Source organism: Psittacula echo (assembly GCF_963264785.1).
Source record: "Psittacula echo genome assembly, chromosome: Z".
NCBI lineage: Eukaryota > Metazoa > Chordata > Aves > Psittaciformes > Psittacidae > Psittacula > Psittacula echo.
This window is the reverse complement of record NC_137742.1, coordinates 22,277,306-22,295,532: the sequence shown is the minus strand read 5'-3', so window position 1 is coordinate 22,295,532 and position 18,227 is coordinate 22,277,306.

Sequence of the window (18,227 nt, the reverse complement as noted above, 5' to 3'; positions counted from 1 at the left end):
GTTATTTTCTTCCATTAATGACAACAGCCTTGCATTTTGAAGTCTACAGGTGACCTACTTAGTTTTTGTTGTTATGCTCCCCAGTGTCCCATTTTGTCTTGACCAAGGCAGCACTATCAGGCATGGCAAAATAGATTTTACAACACATGAGGAATATTAGTTGCTTGCTCAGCCACATAGCTGCATCCCTCTGGACAAGTCAGGATTTATTAGGCTTAAGGCTTCCAAGAGCTCTGTCTGAGCAGGGGTGTACAGGTTCCTAAGGTCTGTTTGTAGTTTTTCTTGGCTGATGCCTTAGAAAATATGGTTTTGAACCAAGAAATCAAAGAAAAGGCTTCGACTTCTGAAAGTTAAGGGGTAGGGGAATGTTTTAATTTTGTTTTGTGATATTCCCCCTCCTAGGTGAGACATACATATTGCTCAATGTATTATCATATTTCTATGTATCCCTTTTGACCAAACCCAGTGATCTTATTAAGATGCTCTTTCAAAAGCACCAGGATTTCTTCACCTGTCATAATCCCAGCAATTCCAATAGGAAGATGAAGCAAATCCAGAATGTTATAGTCCTCCTCCCAGTCTCCAGCCTAATCAATCACTCATTGATGTGGAGTTTCTGCACAATCCCTGTTACAAGTACTGTGTTTACCCATCCCCATGCCACCACTTGTTTTTCAGCCTTATAGTATTTCCACACTCATAACAAGCTTTCTATGCTGGTTCTGCCTCTTGTGATCTTCAAATTTGGGTTTGAGCTTCCCTGTGTCCTCCAACTCAGAGGCCCTTTCTGCGCTGCATGTTGGCTATGTATTCATTTCACAGCATCAGCTTACAGTCCCTTTGTCTTGTGCTTTCCTGCACATCATAAGAGGAGTTTGCTTCTTCAGATTGCCTTCATGCCCTCTCCTGGTTCCTTAGGTTTTTTTCTTTTGAATCAAACTATTACCCCCATGTTAAACATCTTGGAAAGCTGTTATTTCTAACTTTTTGTGGACTAAAGAGACAAACTAAAACACAGCACTTATTTACGCTCTAGGAACCCACCAACACCTTTCTGTGTGCCCCATACTTCTCTAGACCAGGGTCGTTGGGGGGTGTTATCTTCATCCTCAACAGCTTCTAAGAGACGGGTACCGCAGTCGTTCTGGGGTAAGCCGCAAAGCACCGAGCTGAAGCTGACCAGCCGTGCTTTCACTTTTCAAAACAGTTACTACGTCTCCCCAGCGCTGCCGTGGCTCACTCCTGGCTGCCACCGGTCCCGGACTGCCCCGCTCCGCGCGGAAAGAGCGGTTCAGGGGCAGCCGCAGCTCAAGAGGCCGGTCTCGGCCAGCCAAAGGCGCCCGAAGCCCCTCGGCTCGGCTCGGCTCGGCTCGGCTCGGCTCGGCTCGGCTCGAAGCGGGCGGCAGCGCCAAGGCCGGTGACTCAGGGCCGCGGGCCTCGGGGGGCGTGCGGCGAGAGGCGGGGCCGCCGGGGTGGGGAGGGGAGGGCGGGGCAGTTCCCGCCCCCGCCGCGCGCTCTCCCTCCTCTCGCGCCGGCCCACCGCGCACTTGCTGCCCAGCGGCTGCGGGGACAGGTGGGTTCGTGCTGCGCTGCGTGCGGGAGTTGAGTGAGTGACCGCGTGCTCCTGGCGGGAGCGGGAGGGAAGGGAGGGAGCCCCAGCGTCCTGCCGAGGGGTTTGCCCCGCGCTTGGTGGTGCAGGGCTGGGCGCGATGGGATGGGGATTGGGACTGGGATTGGGATTGCGGTTGGGCCCTCGGGTGCTTCCTGCACACTTTACCCCCTTAACTCCTTAGTTGCGATCGCATCCTTCGCACCTCTCCCGCGAACACCCGGCTGTGCCTCTTCCCGCCTTCGTCCACCGGTGCACCCGCATCCCCAGTCTCTGTCCCTGCTGTGACTTACCCGCAGGCCCTCGAGCTGTGGCCTGCCGTGCCTATTCCCCAGCCTTCCTGCCGTGCTTGGCCCCCAGGGTTTCTGTCTGCTCTTCCCGCTTCACTGTTGCTGTTCCCCCAGACGCCATGTGTCCCACACCCACTGGTGACTGTCCTTCCAAGCCCTCTAGTTAAGCCCCACATGCTCTGAGCTTATCTTCCAATGTAGGAGAGTAAGTGGCACCAAGGATGAAGCATGGGGATGGTCTCCAGTTTGCACAGGAGGCTGCGCAGGGGGTTTTATTTTTGTAAAATACCTCCTCTTACCCCCTCACCTCCCAGAGAGGAGTGGTCCCAGGGATCAAGAAGTTGAGGGGCAAAAAGTTGGAGGCAGCCAGGGCAGAGGCATGGCACACGTTCTTCAGACGGTGATATTAAAATGTGCGGCTGGAGGGACCATGTCTAGTCAGGTGGTGTCTGGCCAGTTGAGAGGGTGACCGTCTGGCTTGCTGCCTCTTTCCTCCTTGCAGACAGGCCTCCTCTGCTGCCATGCTTGGTGAGTCCATCCTTTGGGACTGGCTGCAAAAGTAGTGCCATGAGCTGAAGAGGCAGGTGGGTGCTAGCTCATGTGGCTGACACGGCTGCGTTGGGCCAGTTTCTTGGGCTTGCCCTCTGCAGCCCTGGGTGTTGTGTATGTTGTTTGAGCATTGGAAGTATGTTGTTACTTGATTTGTAGATACATTTTAAGTATGTTTATACTTTGGTTGGGTTTTGGGTGTCCGCACAAGGAATTGTGTGATGCTTGAAAATGCATAGTGAGGCTGCAGACCGGCTTTTACTGATTTCTTTGCTAGCTTGTGTAAGAAATCAAGATTAAGTTAACAAAAGCTGTTTGGGCAAACTGTAAACCTTACTCCATTGAAACTCAGTCCTTCCCAGACCTGTGTGTAGGTCCACACTGAGCGTTGCCATGTGGGAGAAGTTTGAACGAGTTTTTCTGGTTGTGGGGAGCAGCCTGGGAACAGCGAGTTGCCTGGCTTATTCTGCTGCTCAGCATCTGGGGTGCTGCCCGGGAAGCATTCAGGTGCCTCGGGTGGAGGTAGCGTCGTTTTTTATCAGCATGGGGTTAGGCAGTGTGGATGTTCCCTCAAAATGCTTCGCTGAGGAAAGGGAGCACTTGTAATTACACGTTTGCTTGAAGATAAAGTGCAGAGACCTAGGATATGAAACCATAGCCAGACGTAGGCTTTTAGTTTTCCTAGGCAGCATCTCTGTTGCAAGTGTGGGGAATAATATAACTTTACAATTTCATTGCAATCTGTCAACCAACTTTCTATTAAATCGTATTTATTTACTGGTGGAGTAAGGCAGATTATGGTACAGGAAGCAATATTAATGGAATGTGTCGGGAAAGATGCCATGGCATTAGTCAAGTAATACATGCCAAATAGGATTTAACTAGTTATGAAGCTCGCTGAATACCATGAAATGCCTATCAACTAATTGCATACCTGTAAAAGAACTAATGAGGTACATTTCTGTATCCTGACATAACTCGGTGGCCTTGCTGAGCGCACTGCTCCCCTTGCCATGCTGGGCACTTCTGGGCTTTGTTTCACTCCACTGCAATAAATCAGGAAGCTTGTTTTCTTTTTCTCCCCTTACCTTGGACTCCTGCTTTTCCTCTTGAGCCTACTTCTGCACAGTGCTTCTGGTCTAACGCTTACCTTATCTCTTCTCCTGCCCACCCTATCTGATTGCTTAGCACAGAGATTTTGGGAGGTGCAGGCAGATGCAGAGCAAGGCAGTGAGGTGAGTGGTGTGTGGGACCGGCTGTGTGTGGACGTGAAGGTGGGAGAATGTCTCCTCTGAGCTGTGTGTAGGAGGTGGAGGGGAGCAAGGATCTCTTCCTGGATCTTTGTTAGCTGCTTGTAAAATTGTGTTTGTCATATTCTGGGTCTAACTTGGTAGGCTTCAGGTTTGTCTGTCCCTTCCTGATGCATTTCGGCCTTGGCATGGCTCTCAGAGGCTGCCACTTTGTAACTCTCCTAATGAAGGCTGGTGTGAGCTCCTGGTCTGCCCCGAGCCAAAATGAGATGGTTTAGTGTTGACTGTCTGTTAATCTGGCTTGATTTGTCTAAGTAGATTAAGGACAGTTTGTAAAATACGGGTAGTAAAGCTATGGTACATAAGCACTGATGAATACATGGGGTGGTGTCATCTTCAGTGGCGTGGCATGACTTGATAAAAATGATTTTATAGTCCAATACTCACTTGACTTCAGGCTTACGGATGTTTGAGGCTTTAAGCTACTTCCCAAAGCCTGGATAGCTGAAAAGGAAGACATGTGACCTAACATACTATTCACCTGTTCCTCACCGCTTCTCTTACTGCTCTGGTTTTCTTTCCTGAAGTCACAGCAGGTGACACACACGTGTGCACTGTTTTCATCAGTTTCCCCATTGCCCAAGTACATACTAAAGTTGAGAACTGACAAATTTGCTTATGTTTTCCTCACTTCAATTTATGGATGTTTCAAACAGCCGTTCTGGTCAGCCTTTCTGAATATTTAGAAGGAAGCTGATCTGTGCCTGGAAGCCGTCCCTGATTTGGAAAGGGGTGCTAGCTAAGCAATGGGAAACCCGAAAAGTACCTGTTCCAACACTAAGAATAGTTGTTGCCACGAAATAGGTTTACAGTATGTTGCAAAAACTTTGCAGTTGTTTTAGGTTTGATTTTGTTATCTTTCTGCTCAGTTAAAATTACTTCGCATGTTACTTAGAAGTTGGGTAGTTACACTGCATTGTTGGACATTGCCAGGGAGTAGGTCCCAGGTGCTTGCCCAAGGGCCTATCTTCTGTACCCAGGCTCAGTGCTGCATCTAGAGGGCAAATGCAGCCTAAATGGTGAAAAAGTAAACATTTCACTCCTTGAAAATATCATATTATTAGAACAAAATCATAGCATTAGCAAAAGAATTGATTTTGTAAGCCTGATTGTACCTTTTAAAATGCGGTTCCTTTAAGAGTTGAGACATTTCAGAGGGTCATGCAGTAGTTTTATTTTATGTAGCCTGTTGTTGGTGTTCCAGTTTACAAGAAGTTTTCCAATATTGCAGGTGACATAGTAAAGTTTTTTTTATTTCTATCCTTCTGATACTTAGTTGAGATCCAAAAAGTAAAAAATCATTTCATTATTTCAAATTAATTATGTAAGTTTATGCTTACGGGAGACACCAGAACATGTTAGGTGTCTCTTCTCTTTGGTTTCAGTGTTTAATGCTGACCACTGAACTGGAAATGTTGAACAGTTTTAGGTCTGTTTGTGGGGTTTTTTTGGTGATTTTTTTTTTGTTGTTGTTGTTTTGTTTTTTTTTTTTTTTTTTTTTTTTTTTCACTAAATCTATATAGTAAAATACTTTCCATGTACCTGTTGGTGTATGTCTTGATTTTTCTTTTTTGCACGTATTTTGTTCTGTCTGCTTATGGTTACATGAAACGTTTTATCACTGAAGATGTTGACTAGAAAAGACCTGAAAGTAGCTCATAAATCGAGTAATGTGAGAAGAATACACAGTTTCGAACATCACAGGTTAAAAAGTTACATGGTTATTATCTTGGTTCTGGATGAGAATCTGAGGAACTGAATTTCAGTGGCATTTTTAACTTTGAAATCTTGAGCTAGTATACAAAACTAATCTCTTAAAAACTACTTGTAAAGCCTATCCAGCCCAAAGTAAGGCCTGGGTTCCATCTGCAGAACAGCACAGATGTCACAAGAACAAATATAGGTGGCAATAAACTCTATGAATCATCTTACTTGCCAGGAGCAATTCAAATTGCCCCTCTTAGCTGTGTCAGGGCTGTATTACTCATCATGGTAAAAGCAGTAAACTCTGACTCTTATCTCCGCTCCACTCATGTTACCAGCTTAGCCTGATGTTGTAGTTTCACCAGCATTTCTTTTATCCTGAGTGCTTTTGCCCTTGTGTCACCTTTCTGTTGTGCTGATACAACCCTCGGTGAAGACTGGTGCTGAAAAGCACTGAGGAACTGGTCTGGGTTAAAAATACCCTTTCCTTTCCTGCGAGGCTCCCTCCTCCGCCCTGAACATGTTTCCTAGTCTATTTTATTGTGCAGCTTGAAAAATGATTGTTCCAGCACAAGTCAAGGTTGAAATAGGAGCAGATATGAATAATTAGGGGAGAGGTTGATTCAAATGACATTGCTACCATTAAAAGTGCACTTATAATTGCAGATTTACTCCGTAAACAGTCAGACTTGCTCTGCATGAGCAGGCTATGCGCAAGGGAAGCTGCTTGTGGAAGCTTTTTGAATTCCTATACGTTGCCTGCGTGCATTTAATTTCATTGTGAATTCTTTGTAGTTTGGATTATTTTTTAATATTGATATGGTGCCTTGCACACTGGGCCCCATGCCTGGAGCCTCTATTCAAAGCCTCTATTTTTTTATTTTATTTTTAAAGCAATACCTAACCAAAAGTGTGTGAATGAGCATAACTGTGTTGTGCCTGCAAAAACCTGTGCAGAGGAGTAGAATATACAGTGTGCAAAGCTGTTGAGTTTCTACAGGCATCTCCTGGACTGGAGTTCAAGAGAATGCTCCTATCCCTGTGACAGCATACTGGGTTTATGAGTATGTCCAAGATGGAAATATGGCTTACTAAGAATAACTCCATGCCTTTTATTGTTTGTTTTCTAAGAAAAGAAGGGGACAACTCTTGCTGGAGTCTGAAACACAAAGATCAGCTTGTTGATTTGGAAATAATTTGCATTGTATCATTAGTCCTGAAATGGCTTAAAACAAAGTCACAAAAAACTGATTCAGTGCTTTTCTCTATGCTTTTACAGTAAGGGTATGGTTCACATTGGTACCATGCCCTTTCTTTCAGGAAAGTTGTTTGAGGTGACAAGTAGTGGGTTTCTTTTTTTGGTTTTGTTGGGGTTGTTTTTGTTGTTCTGTTTTTGTGGGGTTTTTTTTTTTTTTCTTTTTTTTTGTCTCATCTGTTTAAAGAATAAAGTGCCTGAAAATTGTTTTCTTTTGGTGAAATGATTTTTGAATTGTTTTCAATGAAAAGGTTTTGGCTGTACAGTATCAGGATAATTGGTCACATGTGCTTATTTACTCTGTTAAGTAAATACTGTGGTATTTTTTTTTACCATGTGGTATCACAAATAGATGGGGGTGGACAGCATGAAAATGTCTATAGTCTGTTCAGAGAAGCAGTAGCTGGTAATGTTGCCACCTTCTGTACAGGTGAAAATTACTTGGATCCAGGTGTAATTGAGGTGCAAATGAATGCTGTAGTGTATTTTACAGTATTTGCACTTACAACATCCATTACAATTTCTTTTTTGTTTGTTTAGATGTACAGTTGAAAATATCTGGGTTAAATACATTCTTCAGTCACTTTTGTAGTTGGAATTCTGTGGCTTGTCTTTCCAGTACTGATACAAAAGATTCACTTTTGAAACTCTAATTGTACAGAATGGATCTGGCAAGCTTAATTTGCCATTTAGAGGTGCCCTGGCCACCCTTGTCTCTTGTGGCTGAGATGTATAGAAGACACTGTGTACAGAAGCCAATGGGTTAATGGAGTAAGCTCAGTGTTCACCATCATCTTTGAAATTAAACCTTTCACAAAACTACTTCTGACCTGTGTTCCTCAGAAGCTTTGCCACATGTATTTATTCCTTTGATTACTTGCATTATTACTATTGTGCTAACAACATTGTTTCTGAAGCACCTTTTGTTCTGTGCCAGTTTAGATTGTTAAAGAGGAGTCTTGCTTGAGTTCTGTTTTACACAAAGAAGTGATAAAACTGTAAGGCAAGGCTGTAAATAACTTTATGCATAGCTTTGGTGTTCAGGAAATGTGCTCATTTTAACTTCTAACCATTAACGTGACTCTTGACATTTTGGAGACAAAACATAGAAGCTGATAGATAGAGCTCTCTGTGCCTCCCTTCAGCAGGTCGTTTAATGAGTACTTGAAGTCTTACTTGGTGAAAAATCCCCCAGCTGAATTTCAGATTATCTTGAAACTGCTTCTCATAAACCAAAGTCATCAGTGATCAAGTTATCAAGTGAAAACCTGATCAGTTAGGAAACCTTATCTGAAAGTTGCAGAAAAAAGGTTCATGAGCATGGCCTGAACCATGCCGGGTTCGGGTTTGATCTGGAGTTTTTTCCAATCTCAAATAAGGCTGCTACTGTATTTTAAAACCAAACAGCTTAGATACCCTGTCTGAACTACATTTAAAAATATAGGATGGAAAATTGCCTCTGGAGCCATGGGAATTGTGCAGTTTGGTGTACTTGTGGAGACTTTATGTATATCCTTGTGAGTTATGATTGCATGCCATCGGTTGCTTTCATCCAAGGTGCTGGAGCATTAGACAAAATTTAATTGAAATTATGTGACCTTGGTTCACTTGTTGAGACCACAGCGGTGGGAAGAGGCCCAGTCCTCCATTCCAGTCAGTGGGAAAGTAACTTTAGGTTCAGAAAGTGGTGCGTGGCCTGATAGTTTTGCACAGTAACTGGAATACTGAACTGGTACCCAACACTTTAGTTTTGTTCACACCTTTTCAGTGCTAACAGGTGGAAAAGGTGCCTTTTTTCCTTTGGTGGCTGAGTGTTCCATATAGAGAGTGAACTAAACACGCTGACCTCTTCTGCAGGGCACTGAGACCTGTATGTGAAAAATGCTATCTGAGACTTTTTTTTTGATAATTTAAATGCACAGTTATATATAAGACTAGTCTTGTTTGTACTGGAGGCGGTCCAGTTTTCTTCTTTTCTACTGCTGTTGCATGCTGAGTAGACTATTAGACACTTGTCTGTTTCTTGTATACTGGTGTTTTACAGGAACATTGGTATTAGGCTGAGTACTGTGCTGCTTGCCAAGCTGCTGCGCTGGAAGTATATTATTGTCTCGTGTTATTCTGATGTGGCACATCCATTGCCTAATGCACTTTGTTGATGGGATACATTTCTTTTTTTTTTTAGCTATTTGTATTTGGCAATCTTTCAGGATTGGAAAGAGAAGAAAAAAACAAGTGCAGTTGCCTTGGCCAGATGTAGCTGGTTCATTCCTACATGCTGATCTGTTTTAAACCAGAGAGTTGTCTTGTGGTGCTGAGTGGTCTCTGAATGTTTGGAAAGATGGCAAAAGCTACATTCTATTGTAGTAGTGGAAAATACTGAGAGAAGATTTAAAATCCTTACAACATACCTGTGATTAACACGCCTGTGTAGCGTGTCATTCTGTTCTTCTGTGAAGAATGAACATAATTTGATGTTTTAAGCTGATTTTAAAAGGCTCTACTGTTACAAATGCACAGTCTCCATAATGCTGCTTTATACACTGTTCTTGGGCTTCCTGAAAATGCAAAACAATGAAGACTTTTAAAAATTCCTCTTAGTGAAGGAACTAAGTTGTAGCTGACTAGATCTGCAGCAGAAGGAAACCTTCATAGCCATGTAATGTTATTAATGTAGTTTTCCCATAGTATCAGCCCCTACTTTGCATTTTCTGTTATGCAGACTCCTGCTTGTTGATTGCTGGGAAACTGAACAAAGAACTGATATATTTTTAAAGTTGGATTTTTTGTATCAAGGTCTGGTTTAAGAAATGTTGTGAGACACTTTTGCTTATCAAGTCAGTGAATGGTCTTAGAGTAATAGTCTTTGGAGTTTTGTTTTCATGTGAGCTTTGGGGGTGTATTGTCGTCGAATGCTGTCCTGTGGGGCATTGCTTTGGCCTTGGAGCAGCCTTTTTCTTTTGTCTCCTTAGGCCTTTGACTGCCCTTGAATCACCTTCACTGGATGTGTCTCCTCTCTAGTGCTTGTAGGCAGCTACAATTGTTCCTATGGCATACTGATTGTTGAGTCCTGACCCCCAGGGGTTCCATGTGGACTGTCTGGAAGTCCAACACTTTTATGATCCTTGGAAGGGTACCTTCACAAGAAGTGGAAAAGAGCATTTCTGGAAGTGCTGTTAATACCGAGTCAAGGCAAAGGTGCTCCCATTCTTGTGTTCCCGCAGTGTGCCTGACCTCTGTCAAACTAGGTCACCATCCAAGGGGTGCAGTCACCTCAAAAGGGGAAAGTGCTGTGGAAAGTTACTGACCATGAAGTAGTGTAAACAGCATTCAAGACAGCTACTCAAAAGCTTACTCAAATTTCAGATAGAATCAACTGGGATTTTGTAATACACTAATTTCCATGCATTCATCCCTGAACTCAAAGTATAAGCAAAATGTAACCTTTACACGTGGCTTTAACTACAGAATGAGTCTGCAGGGTCATTTCCTCCCGATGTCCCTAACATTCAGATGTCTCTTTGCTGTCTGTCCTGCATTCCTCTGTGATCCTTCCCTTGAGTACAGAGTGCAGCTGGCACTTACTGGAAAACACCTGGCTTTTCCACCTCACCTTGCTCTTTGAAACTGTATTTCAATTCTGCAGTAACTCTGGTCAAGTATAAACTGATCATTTCTCTTTTTTTAAGAGATCATCTTTGGAATGCAGGAGAGAAAACAGGAGTGTCAGGAGAAATTTGAAGGCTGTTCATGTTCTTACTGCTGTGTTTAGTTGTTCTGGCTGAGAAGCCTGAGTCTCCAAACAACAGTATGACGTACTTTTGTGGGTTGCCTGACACTGATACTCATAGGAGTACGTTTTGCAGTGATTAGCTGGACTTTTCATCATGCTGAAGAATGTTGATTTAAACAACAAAACCTCCCCAGACCTAAGGCCTTTATATCTCACTGCATATCCTTCAGCGATTTGGAACCTCCAACTGCAGCTGTACAGATTGGACTGGAAAGATTTAGGATGTGGCATGCAGTAGCTTCCTGGAGCACTCCAAAAAGCACATTCGTAACAGTATTTAATGCTCCAAGAGTGAACTTGGGAGCAGCAGCTTTTTTTATGATACTGTCAACACACTTCCTTGGGTGGGGAGAGTGTTCTGAGACTAGTTTAAAAACACTTACCAGAGATTTCCTTTAAAATGGCTTTTATCACCCTAAACCTCAGCCGTCTCCCCTCTGTGCAGCCGTTGCCTGTGTTAAGCTTCCCAAAATTCATGGCTGTGCTGTGTGGGTCATTGCAGAAGGTGCCGGCACAGCTGGTTCCAGCCTTCTTGTGGAAGAGCCTCCTAGGGAGGGTGCAGTTGCTGATGTATACAGTGTTCAACAGCATGTCCGTTATGTTGCATGGTAGCTTAAAGAAAAGGGGGTGCTAGTAAGGGAGGGTGTCAGCTCTAGGCCAGCTGCCTTTAAAATTTGTGCCTGCCTAATGCAACGCAAGCAAAATCGGAGCAGAAGGAATGAGTTATTTTGCTGCTTAGGCTATCAGCCTAGGACCCAGAGGGTGGGTAGGTGGAGCAAGTACAAGGCAGTGGGAAACAATGGTAAAGGAAGTCAGTCCACATCAGCATAAAAGCAGCGTGGGAGCAATTCAGCTTTTGTAAATTGCTGCATTAAAGAGTGAACAAAATAGTATTTTGGAACTCCGCAGTGGTGTTACCAGCATTACTACTTTGCCAGTAATCCGAACCCAGCAAGATTACAGCTGGTGCAATAAAAGTTCTGTAAAATGACTTTGACTTTGCAATGTCATTTTGTCATGGCAGCTACAGTGGCAGTAGCTGAGTTAAGTGTATGCTATAGGCAAGATGAGAGTGTAGAAAAATACTTCTTTTTTTGGAAATGGGGATTTTTTTTTTTTTTTTTCACTTTACTTGCATACCCCTTCTTTCTTAAGGTATCGTGTTCTTAAGGTAATTATGTATTTTTTGTCTCCACTTCCTATGAAACTCTCTTTGGCTGTGTTTTCCTGTTACAAAAGACAGCAATGTCTGTCTGGCTTTGTCTGCCACAGGTGGAAATTTATGGTCTGATTTTTCTGTATCTATTTTTCTGCAGTGCTGAATAGCTACAAGTATGTTGCCATTGATTACTTAGTTACAAGGTGCCTTTGGAAATAAGGCTTGTGTGTTTTTTTCCATTCCTGTAGATGATCAAGATGTTACCTGTGTAACAAGTCTTGTTCCCATTTGTTTTAAGGATTCTTTTCTGGAAAGTGAAGTCTAGCTCTGCATTTGTCTTTCTGCTTACCTTCCATGGAGTGCCCCCTACTCTGGTTATTTAATGACAATTTATGTCACTGTTCTGTTAAGTGATGGATAAACACAAACTAAGTTCTTCATGGGTCCTTGGTAGCAAACTGCTTCTACTGTAATTAATGGGATTAATTACATTAAATTAAATCTCATATGCAGTTAAGTCATATGAATTAACTCTTAACTGTTAATGAGGATAGATGACAGAGCCAACTCAGTGATTCAGCTTGTTGCTGAAGGAAGGGGACAGTCTCACTCATGTCCCTTTGTAGTTTGACATGAGTGACTTTAATCAGGCAGATAGATATAAGCAATAGTGCTAATAACCAGAGTCAGTTCTAAGTCATCCTACCCAGAGGTTCAACAATGATACAGACTTTGGTTAGCGGTAGCGGGAAGAAGTAAAGAAAGAGAGTTTTAGACTGATCACAAATCTTGGCAACGTTAGCTGAGACTGTTTTGCTTGTGGCCTGCTTTGTCGGGTGTACTGGGAAGGTATTGATAACTGATACGAGAATGCTTTTATTTGTCTTGTAGAACACTGAAGAGTCTTACCAAAACGTTCAAGTAACTACAGCGTGTACTCAAAATAAGCAATCTTCACCACCACAGTGAGAAGAAACTAAATGTCACTAGTCCTAGTTTGTGGATGCCCCTTCATTTTTAGTCTTATAAAACACAAACTTTTGATGTTATCAGCCATCTTTGATGCCTTTCATTCAAAGTATTTCATTAGCATTTATACTCCCTCTGCCTTTTTAGGGCTTACCTATAAATTGTTTTAAAATCTAGGCTGTGCTATTATTGCAGAGCAGATGAGTTCCACTCCTTATCCTCTGCTTCAGTACAGAGCTTTATATTCTGGTTTACTTTGTTACTAGCAATATGTATGCACTTTAGAAACACCACAGCTGTAAAAAAGTTTTACATTAGAACTGTCTCTCCTGTAGAGGTCAATAAAGTAGAGGTAGAGGTAATACCGTAGAGGTAAAAAGAACCCAGAATGGGTAAAGCTCACCTTATTACAAAGACGCTGGCTTGTAGGAATGAATGGGGAGTACTGGATGTATGAGTTAGCATGGTTGTATATCACAGCTGAAAATACTAGATGTGTTACTGCTGTCTAGCCCCTGCTTCTCATTTTGTGAAAACCTGTTTGAGAAGTGACCCAAAGCTTAGTTGATCTGGTCTTGAAAGAAAGATTGAAATGCTGCAGAAAGTTTTCTAGTTACATAATAAGCAAATAGGGATAAGGAGAATCTATTCAAGACCTTTGAGTAAGATGATTAACCTGCGTCAGATATGACCAGTTACTAAATCAATACTTTCCCAAAGGCATTTGATGGGGGTAATGATGTATCAGCAGCTAATGGAAGTTGCATTAATAAAAATAATTACATCCTATGTCAACCTTATGTTGACTCGTAGGTGAAAGTTGTCATGTGATATGTGCCACAGGGCTCACTTCCTCAGCTGACGTCACTGAGCAGGAATCAAAGGAGTGCAAGTCATGCACTGTAGGACCAGCGAGAAGAGCTTTTGCCCTTGGCTGGGTGCAGGAGTGTCATGATTTAAGCCCAGCCAGTAACTCAGAACCATGCAGCCGCGTGCTCACTCCCCCACATCTGCAGGGATTGGGGAGCAGAATCAGAAGAATTTAACTCCCACGGGTTGAGATAAGAACAGTCCAGTAACTAAGGTATAACACAAATCACTACTGCTGCCACCAATAATAATAATGATAAGGGAAGTAACAAGGGAAGAGAATACAACCGCTCACCACCCGCCGACTGATACCCAGCCCGATTGGAGCAGTGATCTAGCCCTTGCGGGTAACTGCCCCCAGTTTATATACTGGGCATGACGTGCTGTGGTATGGAATACCTCTTTGGCTAGTTTGGGTCAGGTGTCCTGTCTCTGCTTCCTCCTGGCTTCCCCTCCTCCCTGGCAGAGCATGAGACTCAGAAAATCCTTGGTCAGAGTAAACATTACTGAGCAGCAACTAAAACCATCGCTGTTATCAGCGCTGTTGCCAGGCTGAAAGTCAAAACCACAGCACTGCAGCAGCTAGTAAGAAGGAGAAAAATGAGTTCTACTGCTGAACCCAGAACAAGGAGACAGGAGTAGGCATGTGAGACTAGTTGGCTGCAGGATGTCTGACATGCAAATGCTGAAGTAAAGAGTTTTTGTAAAGACAGGGAAGCACTGGTAGTAAGTTAAAATTCAAGGAGCTTTTTCCGCCTGCTTATGTTTTTGCCTTCCTCTGAAACATTGGGAGCATGGTGAGGGAAAGAAAACTGGGGAAGATACACTTAATTTCATGGTGTTCACGTTCCAACTGAGACTGGGAATCTTTTCAGGCTCCTGCCCAGAGTTTTTTTCATATTTGAGTTAAACTGATAACTTGCGTTCAGGTCTTGAACTGGGTTCACACTTATAAAGAAACTTTCTTGCAGGCTATGATTGCAGGGACTGTTTGAACTTGATCTGTCTTTCTATGTGATGTAGGACATCAGTCCCTAAGATCATTTTTGCATGTGTCACTGCAACCCCTAGTGATGCATTTAAGATATTGGTGATGCCAGATCTTTTTCTGCCTTGCTGTAGCCCAGTGTAATTTTTGTGGCTGTGGCTCTCATGTTGTAGAGTGTCCCATGTGGCTTGTGATGGACAGAGTGATGACTTGTTGTGGTGCAGGGTGTGAACTTCGACAGATCTAGTACATGATTGTCTATGAGTAAGCAGGCCTGGACATGATAATCCTGTGTCCTTCCTGCATGATTTCACTATCAGCTTAAAGGGATCTAAGACAGGATTGCTACTGTCACCTTTCTTGCTGCCTACAGCATTGCATTTCTTTTATCTCAGTGTTTACTTTGTGTGAGCCTCAATACTTTTGGGTGCAGGTTGGCTGAAAACCAGCTTATTTTTCCAAAAGGCTAAGCTTTGAGCTGCTGTGACGTATCCTGCAGCTGCCACACCTGCTGTCAGTGATGCTGTGGGACTGCACACTGAAGCTTCCCCATTCAGCTGTTGCTGGTGATTGATCAGTGTATGTAGACCAGGAGAATGCCATTATGATTCTGGCTGGGCATTGGGCACAAAATGGGGATGTACTGCTGAAAGATTTCTCACAGGAAGCAGGTTTTTGTGCTTGTTGCCAGTGTTCAGCTTTGCTATGAAGTCTACAGTGTCAGTTCTTTTAACAGTTTATAGGCAGGTGTGGAAGGAAATACAAACTGGGCTTTATTTTATGCAAGATCAGAATAGGAAATCCATTAGTCTGGCAGAAAACCAGTCAGAAGTGTGATTGAAATGAAACGTGTTTTCACTAGTTCTGCTGCTTAGACACAATTCACATAAGTGAATGACAGAGTTGATGCTAGTTTAAAAAGCAAAGCATTAAAGAGATACTGTGTAAATAATTTAGTGAGGGTGACTACAGAGATGTGTTAGATCTGTTACTGAATACTGCCAATGGGTAATTTTACAAGTAGATGATCTAATATAGTTTCTAAAACTCTTTAATCTGTTTTTAAGATGTCCACTTTTTTAAAAAAGGAGTTTATATTTGTCTTAAAATCTGCTCTTCTCTCCCTCATGTCTACTATAAAATGTACATGCAGAGATTGTTGATGCATTCTGGGGAGCTAGGGTTGGTCTTTTAAAATGGACTGGCTTCAGAAACAGAATTTGAAATTTAATGAAGGTAGCAACTAGTACCTCTCTCAAAATTCGGAAGTTTCTCAAAGTGGCTCTGCAGCTTAGAGTCGTCTTGCCTGTCTTTTGTCACTTATTTGGGCAGAGCTGCCATCTAACAGGAACAACAGTGTTAAACAGCAACATTAGCAAAGAAGGAAAGGCCACCAAATGCTGAGCAGGATGCAGGCAATTTGCCTAAGAGATGAATCTTTCAGAAGAGTGGCCAAGAGAAGGCATAAAGGATGGGGAAGATAATAGAAACTTCTCTGAAGGAAATCCCTAACAACAGGAAACATCCGTCTAAGTATAAAACTTTGTTGCAGAATATAGGTGAGTAACCCGTCTAATGTAAGGCAGTTTGTATTTGTTTGCCAAGTGGTATATGGGAGTAAGGTAGCTAGAGTAACTGCAATTATGTAAGCACACAGCCGTGGGAAATACGAAGGGCAGAGCTGGTATTTCCCAGGTAGAGCTTAAGATACCATCTGTGAAATGTCTTAATTACCCTCTGAACTTCAAGAGCAGAATTAACAAAAGTATGCCAAGTGATTCTGAAACATGGAAGTTTCATAACTGTGCCTGAATATGTTAGCCAGTATTACTGTCATTTCTTAAGCTAACATTTTGAAATCAGACGTGCATGGGTCATTACTTTCTACAGACTCTCCCATCTTCCAGTGGGCTCTCTGGGGTGGAGGGTGCCCCTATCATTACCTACTTGCCTGCTTTTCATGTTCTCCAGAACCTTTGCTTTTGGGATCTGCCTTGGGTGGAAGTTATTCCATTGATGATTGAACTGTATTGTCATACAGGGGTCCCTGTAAAGGTAACTTGTTTGTCTTTGTAATAATTAGCTTTGCAAGTTCTAGTGCAAATTCTTAAGTTCCCCCTGAGTTTTGGAATTTGTTTTCTGAAGTGACAGAGCTTACATTAGATTGTTTCACTTTACTTGGTTTCCTGTCAAGTTAATTTGTTTGCTTGTTTTGTAGTCATCAACACTACACGCTTGTAGAATTACTATTTGAAAGCAAATCTTGGTCTCTGTTTTAATGTTTAAAAAATATGTAGGGGGAATAAATGAGCATCAAGAATGGCAAATATCTGTCGTGTGGGCTAAGAAAAGGAATGTGAGAAACTTCATGTTCTCATTTAAAAATAAGGAATTTTGAGGCATACCAGTAATTCCCATAACAAGAGTTACTGATAGTTTTGTGTGCTAGCTGAACTTGAGCACTTCCAGCAACTTGTTACATACTACTTGTCATCATGAGACATTCATACATAGTTTCGTGTGGTATTTATGGCATTTTTGGCTGTGTAAATGATCTTATCAGCTACCTTTGCCTCTCCAGTGAAAGTAATAGTCCCACTTGAAATTGGTTCTGCCAAGCTGGATGCCTTAACTGCAGTTAGTGGTCTCTTTCAGCTGTCTGCTGAGTTGCAGGGGACCAGAGTCCAGCAAATTACTTTGCTCTTTTAGCGTTTCCCTCCTTTGCCTCACCTACACTCCCTATTTTTATAATGGTGAGGATACAGTTGTTTAAAGATGCCTTCAGAACTTATGTTAGTGCAGCAGGCTTGAACCTAGGTGAACAATATTACTATTCCAATGGCACTTTAAAATAAAAATATAGAAGAGAAAAATAGCCCTAATTTCTTTGTAAGAGCTGAGTACATTGCATATGCTTTTGGGATGATTTCAGTGCTTGTTTTCTGAATGCGTATGCTTGAGAGAACTGCCTCTGTGTTCTAAAGAACTTTTCAAGCTAAGCAGACTGAAGTTACATGACTGCATTTTTTTTGTTTATGTAAATTGCTTCCAATATGTCATTTAAAAGAACCTAATTTTGAAAATGAGTCTAGTTTGTGACTTCCCTAATTCTGAGAATGTGAACTTTCTAGACACTCCATTTTAAGAAGAAAATTCTCTAGTGTTAGTGCATTTTAGTTGCATTTTTTCATTTTGTTAAAGGCAGAAAGTGGAATATTAGAAATAAAAGTGCTGATGTGCTGATTCTGTAAGTACATTAGAAGGTATGAAAACCAAATACGTATTTTCCTGAGGAAACTGTGGGTATACAAATGATTAATGTTCAGGTGAGTTTATGTAATGAAGAACTAAAGCTGTATATTTATCAATTGTCCTTGTCTGCCCCAAAGTGTTTATCCCTACAGGCCATATATTTCCAATCTCACATTAGAGGATAAGGTCTGTAGACTTCAAAACTGCCAAGTGTTATGGAAGATTGCATTATGGTCAAAGTGTTATCAGGTTACTCCTTAACAATGTGTTGTACTGTAAAAAAGCAGTCATTAAAAAAGGCTGTGGGTTTTTGTTGAAGCATAAGCTAATTGTTTATTTTGTGTGTGGCATGTGGGAGTTTTTTATGCTTCTATTAAAAAACCAAACAAGCCTTAAACATCTTATTTTCCAGTACGTACGAGTTTGGGAACTAAGCGTAACTTATAATATTATATATAATTATATTATATATATATAAT